A 10,633-nucleotide genomic window follows, 5' to 3' on the forward strand; every position below is an offset into this window, starting at 1 on the left:
CTTAATTAAAATATGTCTCACTATTGCAAAAAAATAATTGCATTTAGATCTTGATCAAAATGACTCATTTTCACTGTAATGTATTAAAAATCTCTTTCTATCAACAAAACTTGATACTAAATTTTTTAAAGCATGTGCCTGATAGTTCCTGACTTGAAAGCCCAGAGTCTGATTTTAAAACTGGCACTTCACTTGGTTCTGTGAATGATCTGTTTCCATGTGATAGGAAACTTGCTATCTAAAAATGACAAGGTAAGTACGTGTCAAAATGAGATTGAACAGAAGCCAGGCTTAGGCCTAAGAAAGCAGGACAGATTACTCTGAAGACAAGACGTCTGTAAAGGAGGAAAGGATGTAAATGGGGAGAAGTTGCTAGGGAGAAAAAAAAATGGCAAAAAATGATCTAGTCATGGAGCAATGTTCTAAGCTTGAAATAAGTGGAAGAGTTATAGTAGACTGCATTATCTCTTGGAACAATAAAGTGCTGAACTTAGCAAAAATAGATCAGCAGATAATTTGATCCATTTGGGGAGACCAACAGAAGGAGTTGGGTGAGAGAAATTTCTGGGAAAGCGTGGCTGTACTATGTCAGGGTACAGTGGACTAGACAGGTCACTGGCCTGTCTCCAAATATCTGCTACTGGATGCTTAGGAAGGGGTAGCAGAAATGCTATGTGACAAGTTTATGATTATTTTTCTCCTGCTTTACCTGTTAGTTTTCAGAAATCAAACAGGGAGCAGGAGCCACAGTATGCAGTATCTTGTAGGTGAGAATGAGAGCTGGAATAAAGTGTATCTGAACTGATTAGCCAGATTAGTGTGCTTGCTAGAGTACCCAAACCCAGGCTTCGTTTTGGCTAGAAATAGTTGTCTTAGATAAGTATGTCATGTATCTACTATGCCTTCCACTTCCGAAATGTTATCGCAGCTGCAGTGTCCTGCATCCTAAATTTAGAACCATTCATCCTACTGAATTTTCCAGTACAGTAGATGGATGCAGCAGCTTTTTTAGAAACTAAAAAATGGAAAAGGTTAAGGATAACATAATGCAGAGCCACCAAACTGCAATACCTGCGCGTAATCTTTGGTAGCTATGACTGTCTTTATTGCAGTTCTTATTTTAAGTAAAGATTGTACAAGATGCGTAGGGATTTTACATTGTCTGAATTGTCAGTGATGGTCCTGCTTTCTTCTGGCATACTGGCAAGTGTCCTTGATGCCCCTTTTGTAAAACAGTGTGTTTGACTATAGCCTATGAGTCACGCAGGATCTGAACTGTACTAACTGTACCTCAGTATGAGAGGTCAGGCTGCTTATTGCTGTATGTGAAATATATGCCTAATATGCAGCAAGATGAGACCAAGGATTTCCATAGCTTTATGTATCTGTAGCTTTTCATGAGCTCTCAGAAGTAGAGATTGTTTAGCATTTGGTTGGGGTATTTTGCACAGGTGCATGCAGAAACAACGTCACAAAATCTTTTTTCTTCGACTCATATACAGTTGTCAGCACAATAGCCCCTATTATATCTACTAGCCAATATATTCTCATACTTTAGGACTTCCCAGAATACCTTTGACTAAGTCCAGGTTTAAATTAAAAGTCTATGCTATTTTAATAGTTTCTGTTATTAAATGGATGTAAACATCTCCTTTGTATTCTGTCTAATCAAAATTTCTTCAAGATTAAAAGAAACCCTATTGCCAGAATAAGTGAGTAAGCCTTTATGTTTAGATTAGTTAGAAGGTTGCTTATCAGCTGATAAACTGAGCACAGTTGTTGATACATCCTGAATTGCTGTTAGATCTAGTAAAATGCATATGAAATGTTAAGTTTGTCCTAATGTTTTGCCAGTTCTTTCCCAATTATCCCCTCAAAAATTTGGCAGTGTTATGCACAAGTGTGAAGTATGAGTTTATAGAAGAAAGTTGCTTTTTCATATCTGACCAAGGATGCAGAAATCTTGAGGGACTTGTAGATTAGGCTACTGATATCCCATAATCTTTACAGCTGTTGCCCTTTTGGAAACTACTCATAGTGAGAATCAAGTTCTTAAGCTGGATTCCTAAAGTGACTTAGAACATAAACAACCTATGAATGGTGCAGGGTGGAGAAGAAAAAAAAAGGTATTTTTCTGATAGTTTGAACATCAAAATGCAGCTCCTCATGGTGGCCAAGCCAAAGCAGTCTTTAGACTCAGCTATGTGGAGTGAACAGTGCTCAAAGTGGATTTCATGCTCACACGTCCTCCTTTGTGTTGGTGAAAAGAGAGGCTCCTGCCCAGTGCGGGGTGGCGGGACTTGGATGCCATTCCCAAAGTGGGCTGGCTGCGAAACTGTCGCTCTCCCCACGCTGCCTGCTCTCAGAGAAAGACAATTTTGTTGTCATCTGCAATTTCAATGCTTTTCAGGGAGCTGCAAATCCCTTGTAGAAATGTGGTCGTCATAAAAGTCAATTTTACAAGGAGCAGTTGTAAGAGCTCGCAGGCGGGTTGCTATTTTAGTCAGCTGGGATTGTGTAGGGCTCCTGCAACTGCTGGTTTATTTGTGGAATCTTTAAAATTCAGACTTTGCTGTAATTTAAAAAACTATTTATTCTTATTTTTCAGTTAGGATAAGAATAAATAAAGGGAGAGCTGGACTGAGCATCTTTCCTAGGAAGTAACGAATTTTGCACCTTAGGCCAAGCTGTTCTCATCAAAACTGGATTTAATGATGATTTGCTTTCTGAGGGACCAGATGGGTTTGATGCCTGTCTGAACTTTGTCATTATCTTCTAAATCTCCAGGTGTAACCTCTGACCCTTCTTGTAGGCATCTCTTTGCTGACAAACCTGAAATCCCAGTTGTTAGCTACCTCACCCGGGTTGTTTCCAATTCTAACTGCTTAGCTCTCCAGTGAGTCAGTAAAACCTAGGTCCATTTTGCTGTTTTCTGTTGAGAAGGGCATGCTGCCATTGTCGAACAATTTGGCATTCTCAGTGAGTTCTGTTTTGTAATCACCCAGGCTAATGCTCTGGAAAACAGATTTGGTCATTTATTTCTTAAAAAGCAACTCAATTTCTTACCACGATTACCTCAAGCAGTTCTGTGGCAGTTTCACAGTTATGGCAATCATTAGGAATGTTCATTATTTTGTTCTTTATCATACTTGTGTTTAGTCAGACATTAAATACACATCACACTGAAATTCTACAGCTGTCTTTGTGCATTGTGTGACCCCATACCTGGACCTTTAATCAGGCTGTGGGAGTGCTCTTGTATCGCACTTCCTGAGATGAAGAATAGGGCTCTGTAAGAGAAAGTGACTCAGGATCAAAGATTAATAATCACCCTTTTGTTGTTGCTTTTGCCGTTTGTCCATTTCAGAATAAAAGGCATAGGATTTGAGGGGAGGGAAGGTAGAATTTCAGGCAGCGTGATTTATTCCATATTGTATTTTTAGATTTCTTTAAGTATTTTGGTCAAAAAGCAAGAGGTTGCTAGTATAAGAACTGTGGGACATCTGCTCACAACTGGCTCAGAGCTAGAAGCCCATTTACAGTAGAAATATTCCTGCTCCTAAAGGCAGATCCAGATCCGAATTGTTGCGAAGGTTTGAGGTGGGCTTTTGTTCAGATTTCTTGCCAGTTACGACTTGCTATTACAACAGCTATGGGCCCCTGCTGAGATCAGAACTTCCTTTTGCTAAGTAGTTCATATAAATTAAGAGGCAGGTTCACAATATGAAGAAAAAGGACAGAACAAGAGTGCAAGAAAGGAAACATTATTTTCTTTTGTATGTTTGTAAGATGACAACTGAGTCTGAAAGTTTATTAAATATTTGGGAACTGAACTCGGATGTTCCCAGGCCAGTGCTCAATCATAAGATATCCTTCCTCTGATTTTTTGTATTTACTGCATGGTTGGGATGAAAGTAGAGTGAAATAAACTCTGAAGCTACTTTGAGTGTGTTTGGCAGCTCTTTCATGAGCTTCCTTCTGTACGTATTTCTCCTTGCCCTTGGTCCATGTTCCCATACATTGAAATTTCACTGCTGCAAAATTTCAGTGCTCCAGTAACAAACCAAGTTGTTCTGGAAAATGACAAGTGGCAGATAAAGTAAAGGTCTCTGCCTGGCCTTTCACTCTGCCAGAATTTGTCATTTTTGTCTGCAAGTAAAATGTAAACCTGAGGGGTTTTACTAAACTTCATGTTTTGCTGTGTTAGAATAGTGCTTAGAAACAGAATAATTTTGGCTGTTAGCTTTGTGGAATACAATCCTGAATTGGATATTGCTAGTTTTCATGCTTTATTAGGTATTTGACGCTCTTACTTCCCCCCCCACCTCCCTTTTTTCCTTAGCAGCCTCAAGTCATGTGATTAGGCCAGACTGCCAGATTTTGTCTGAAAATGAAATGCTTCCAGTTCTCACCAGGGCTGTTAGGATCTCAGGAGCGCAAACCTAGGGCTTGGAAAATAGAAAGCCCAGAAAACAAAGAATATCAGCATTTTTTTAACCAAAAGATTTCTAAATTATTATTGTTGTTTTTAGGCACCGACTCAAGTTTGGATATGCAGGGTTGGTCATACTGTGTTGTATGTCCCGTCTCAAAACAACACCCGACACACGGCGATGGGATCTGGGCTGTGACCCTTTTATTTCGTCATAACACTGGGGGCACGAAGCAGGTGTTGGGCTTTGCTGGCAAATGCCCTTGAGACAAAGTGCTCCACCACAGGGCACTGAACTTGTTTCAGCAGCTTGTCCTTTGCGCAGCAAGTCCAGGCGGGGCGGGAGAAGGAGCAGGAGAGATGTTAAGAGCAAGGAGCAGCCTGGCTGGGCTGTCTTCACTTCTCTATGCACAACAGGTAAAGCCAAACTGCAAATTACATCAGCCATAGGGGGTGAAACTTTTGGCTAGAGTAGACCGTTGTGTTTGTTTAAAAATGAGGGAAAGTTGTGAATGAGTGTGTTCAGGGAGCGAATACAGGCTGTGTGTCTTGCCAAGGTGGTGGAAACATTTTTTTTCCTAGATGTGTTTTTAGTCAAGTAATAAAGGCAACCTCAGGCAAATGGTTTCTGTTTCAATTCATCTAACATACATATTTTAAGACTAACTCTTGTGGGAGGTTTTAACTGCCTTAATGATGTCTCTTTTATTGTTGACTTTGTCCTCTGTGTCCCCTGTCACTGAGAGCATTGTGCCAGGATAATGGGAGTTGGGGCATGGATCACATCACAGTTATCAGTGGGAATTATGGTCGTGCATCAGAGGGAAAACTTCAAAATCTTAGAAACAGGGATATTTTTATCTCCAGCACAGAAAACGTGCATTGTATTTCATTTACATGGTCATCTCGTGTTGTCCTCACGTCCTCACAGTATCAGTGAGAGATAACTCTTTTTTCGAATTTACCAGACCAAACGTGCAGTAGCTGTGCTGGAAGTGTATGAAACTTGACCTAGAATATCTGCTAGTGGTGCGTCTCCATTAGCATGGTATATGAGCTGAATGCTGTATATGACAGAAGCTATAGAGTAACAGCCTTGCAACAGGGGAACTTTGCTTAGAAAAGGTTTAGAAAGCACTAGTCTTTTCTCCTGTTGTTTAAGACTTTCCCAGGGGCTAGTATCATGGATTGTTAGAGAATACACTGAATGCATCTTATGTAGGCCAGCAGGTAAACTGATGTAATTTCAGTAAATTGGTTTGGATAAGCAAGAACAGCAGGCAGTATCCTTTGCTAACCTTGGAGCTGATTAGTATGGAAGCTATGTATTAATCTCAGAAGGTGCCTGATAATCCAGAACGAATTCACACCATCACCATTAAGTAGAAAGTAAGATCTTGGAGAGGCATTTTGGGACAGTCACAGGTAGGATTACTCAGACATACCATTGATTGTCCCTCTAGTTTTATATACATACACCAAGACCAGATTTTGTATTGCCTCTTCCTCTGACTTGGTGACACAGTCTCTTCAGTTAGAGAACATGACAAGGACATCTTCTGAACAGGACATCTCAGCAAGCCCTGTTCCCTTTGCCGGGGGTTTCAAGGAGATGCAGTGTGCCTGCCTGCCTTCCACACCACTTAATGGAGGAGCCAGCAGCACTCTGGTCCTGCCTGTGTCATCTTAGATGTGATGCACTAAGCTTTGTGAGGGGTGCATGTGCTGGTAGAAAACTCAGCGCAGCGCAGGTAGAAGACTTCAGGAGAGGGAGAGCTGGGGACTTTATACTCTGCAGCATCAGGACAGCTACCCCAGAGCAGTCTCCTCCCCAAACCCAGGCGCCAGGGCTTCTCTTAGATGCAGAGAGGTCTGACCCATACAATGAGCTTTGATGGCACGTTCGTGTTGTGTTGTGCTGTGAAGAAGGATGAACTCTGATGGGTTCCTAAAGTGATGGTAGAGGTCCATGTGTGAAACAGGTACACTGGCAAATTCAGCTGTTATCTAGACAGCTTGTTTCACTGAGAGGGAGGGTGGTTTTCCAATGACAACATGAAGTCTGTTTTGCCAGTAGATATGCATGTGCACTACAAATGTTTTTGCTGTGACAGTTTCCTGGACGAGTGAAGTGGTTCTGTTGTACAGAAACCCTTGAACCTCCCTGTCTCACAGCATGCAATAGTTTTATTTTTCCAGGAACCCTTTTTTATGAGCACAGCAGCTATCAGCTGCCAGACTCTCATCTCACCTCTACTTTTCTCAGTCAGAGGAGGCGCTAGGAGTCTTCTATCCGTACCAGATCCGCTTCATGAAGACAAAATTGCTGTTAGTCATGGCAAGGAGTTGGCAGAGTGTGGCTGAAAACAGCCTTTTGACTTTAACTAGGACACTAGCTCCTGGATTGCTGCTTAAAGCCCATGATAAAAAGCTGTTGGCCAGTGTTGACATTTATCAGTGAGGCTGGACTGTAAGCTTTACCTTCATTACATACTGCTCCATTATATTATTCTCTCTCCATAAGGCCCTGTGGTGCAATAAATCCATGTTCTTTAGTAATCTGATTTGCATGCCAAGCTTTTTCACATAAACACCATTTTCCAGTAGCTCGTTAGAAGCTACACCTCAGAACATACTTGTTATAGGGAAAGAGGATGTAAAAATTAAAACTAGTAGCAAATCAGGCTTTCTGGGCCCTACTCTATAAGGGTCAGTGTGCTCCTTTAAAAACAGATATTGTGAACTTCAGGCATAGGAAACTGGGAAAAACGCCAGTACAGGATAGAATGAAGATTAATGCAGGCAGCTCCTACGCAAGTTTTCCACACTTCCTTTGCAGGATGTCAATATGCTAAGATTATTTATGGATTTATATAGGATATTATTATAAAGGCTGCCAATGAAGACTCTCCTTCTTAATGTAAACCATAGCAGTTCTTATGTTTCAGTGTGAGGCTTCTCCTGCACAGAGCCGCTACTGTGCTGAGCAGTGTCCATGTGAAAAGAATATGCTTCTGAAGCGATTATGCTGAAATTGCCCAACTTATTTCCCTTTAGCCTTAAGCTAGATTTAAATTTTGGCTTGTGGATGTGAAAAACAAACACATTGATTCGCTGAATTGCTTCCTGTTCCCAGGAAATATAGTCAAAGAAAGATGAAATACTTTTAATACTCCTTTGCTGACACCCCTAAATATAGGGGTGAGCTCCTATGAACAGAGGCAAATCTGCCACATTAGGATAAATATTAGCACTCCACATGTACCATGTCCTAGTTTTCTACAGATGCTCCAGTTTTTCCATTGTAGCCAATTATGTTTGAAACTAGCGGTTTGTCCCAGTTTCACTAAAATAACACATTACATTGATGAACCGCCTATTATCTCAAGTTCTTCCAGCATTTTACAAATGACAAAAATATCTCTCAACACCTGGACAAGCTGGCGGGAGATGGAGGTGGCAATTGGAAATGGAATTACAGAGACAGTAATACCAGTAAGAAAAAACAATGTATGGTGCTTTGAATTGTTAGAATTAATGAATAAGTTTGAAGCTCCTTGCGTTTCAGAGTGTCTGAGTCAAAGTCCAGATCAGCAGCAAATGTTAACATTCTTTCTTCACATTTCTGTCAGAAATACCTTTGATTTCAGGACAAAAAACCCAATGAGTGTTGCCAGGATTCCCTGTGGATTTCTATTACGTCTCCTAGTAAAAATCCATTGTTCTAATGCTTTTAAACTATGGGATTTCTTCACTTTTAGTCGATTTTATCAGCTTAATAAGAAAGCTACTGTTCTGTCTTTATTTGGTAGACTGTGTCTGCCAAATGAAAGTTCCTCACAAATTAATTAAAGATTATTTCCTGCTTTGCCTGGCATTCCTCAGTAATAATGCCATTTTTTTCAGAATTCTTGCATGACCTTCTCAGCGAAGCTCTGCTTAGGAAAAAAAACCCAAAGCTTGTCGTAAGTGTATCTTTAACTCAGTGCTATTCAACACAACACAGTTCCATTTCTTATTTTCTTTATTCATCGGTGAGACAGGATTATGCTTAATCCTCTCAACAGCCTCATATTTGTGATGTGCTGGCATCTTTTCTATGTATTGTGCTCTGTCAATTATTACAGAGGCTGTTAGAGAGATGTGTATAGGACGTTTCAAATTGTTGAGCTGGCAAATGTTTACTCCAAGTGGCTTTTGATTCCTAAGGAAATTCCAAGGGGATTTGAATTGGTCCTTTGCTGTTTGCCTTGCATGTTAATTTTCTGTCATGTTTTTTTTTTGGCAGGGGTATACTAAATATTCATGTCAATGAAACTGTTAGATTAAAATGCCACCAAATGTAAATCGAAGTGTTTGCAAAGCAATTTTAGTAAAGCAGAAACACTCTGCATAAATAATCCACAGTGTAGCCATACTTTTACAGATGAATTTCTCTCCTACCCACATTGGAATAGTGTTATCCCATTTCAGAGATATTAGCAATTGTAGGTGGCCTTAATGCAGATATAAAAGTTGCATCTGATGTGGGGAACTGTTGCTTTTCAGAAGGAATCCATTATTCTCTTCCTCCTTCTACCTCCAGGCCTGTGGTATACAGTGAGAGCTCAGCAAATACCGTGCAACTCCTTCCTGGGAACGTGTCAGATCCCCCTTCCCTCCAGGTTTAGGTTGATGTTATACCCTCTGCAGAGCAATCTGCATATCCTGATACCCACCAAAATCCGGTTGAAGTGGACTTCCGCTGCATGGGTTTTGGTTTGATAAATTGGAGGTAGAAGGAAGGGAAGTGAGACAAAAGAGTTAGCTAGTAGGCAGGGCACTGGCCTTACATACACCCAGGAGGCTGCATTTGCCTCTGACTGGTAACTCACCCTTTGGATAAGTCCGTCTCTTTTCTTGCTTTTTGTCCATCTTGTCTTTTTAAAGGCATATACTCTTCCAAATAGGAACAATCTCTCAGCACATGTTTTCATGGCACGTTGTCAGTAGCACTTTGATTGCGATTCAGGTCTCTAGTCACTATAGCCAAACAAGTAATAGCCTGCTCAGTCTCTCTGCTGCTAGGAACTGTGGATGCATTGCCATCCCTGAAAATATTATCTCACTTCTCCCTCTTTTTCCAAGATGGCTATGTGCCGGGGAAATGGAGCGGGGATGGAGCAGTGTTGGTTTTTTTTTATCTTTTCCACTTTTTCTTTCTTGCTTTGTAATATTTTCTTATTCTCTGTGCCAAAGGAGACATTACGTGGCAGTGAGTTTCCCGGCCCTGCTGGATCATGTGCTTCCCTCTGTGAGCTTCAGCAATCCAGCCACGGAAGCCAGGTAGGAGCACATGAGTTGGCTAATGTGTAACTAGCTTCTTTCTGCTGTTGTTCTTTCTGAGGCTCAGGTGATATTTTTTTTTTGTAGGAATTCAGTACTTTTTTTTTTTTTACTTTGAAATACAGGGCCTCTTGGATCATTGCATCCAGCCTACTGCTATCACAGGTACGACAGCATTCAGTCTCTTTCCTAAACCTGCCAAGTTCTGTCTTAAAACCAGTCACAATTACTCTCACTGGAATGCGGTTACAAAACCTGCATATCTTACACTTTTAAGCGTTACTGGTCTGTCTGCACTGGTGCAGCCAGGATAGCAGAGGGCCCTAATGGAGATGCAGCATGTGACAGAGGGAAGTTTTTCTGCTGGGCTTATTTTTCCACTTTCCTGAAAGCCATAAAGTAAGCCAGCAAAATATTCTGCAATGCTGCCAATGTAGTCATAGAAGATGTGTGGATTTTTTTTTCACATTCTTAGCTGACATACTGTATCACCAAAGCTTTGTAGAATAGACTGAGCCTTATCTGCAGATAACAATTCCACCAGTTTGCAACTGCAGTAATTTTGGAAGCTGCTTCAAGGTATGGGTCAAATCTGAAAGCAGGGTTTACTTCAGGTCAGCTGTGGGAAGGAAGGGGATAAGGGAGGAGAGAATTTAGGTCACTGGCAGGTGGAAAGAGAAATAAATGTTTGAGTGCCTCAGGTCACCTGCAAGGACTGAGAAATGCCACACAAGGGGCCTGGGGAAAGAGCAGCCATTTTTTTCACTTGCAGGTAAAGTGGAGATGCTGTTTAGCCCCCCAGATGTTTTCCCCATTGCTATGCTGCTGGCATGGGCGCATGGATCAAATGGGACCGGTAACAAGCTGTAAATGTGT

The sequence above is a fragment of the Phalacrocorax carbo genome, chromosome 5, assembly GCF_963921805.1.
Source record: "Phalacrocorax carbo chromosome 5, bPhaCar2.1, whole genome shotgun sequence".
Classification (NCBI taxonomy): Eukaryota; Metazoa; Chordata; class Aves; order Suliformes; family Phalacrocoracidae; genus Phalacrocorax; species Phalacrocorax carbo.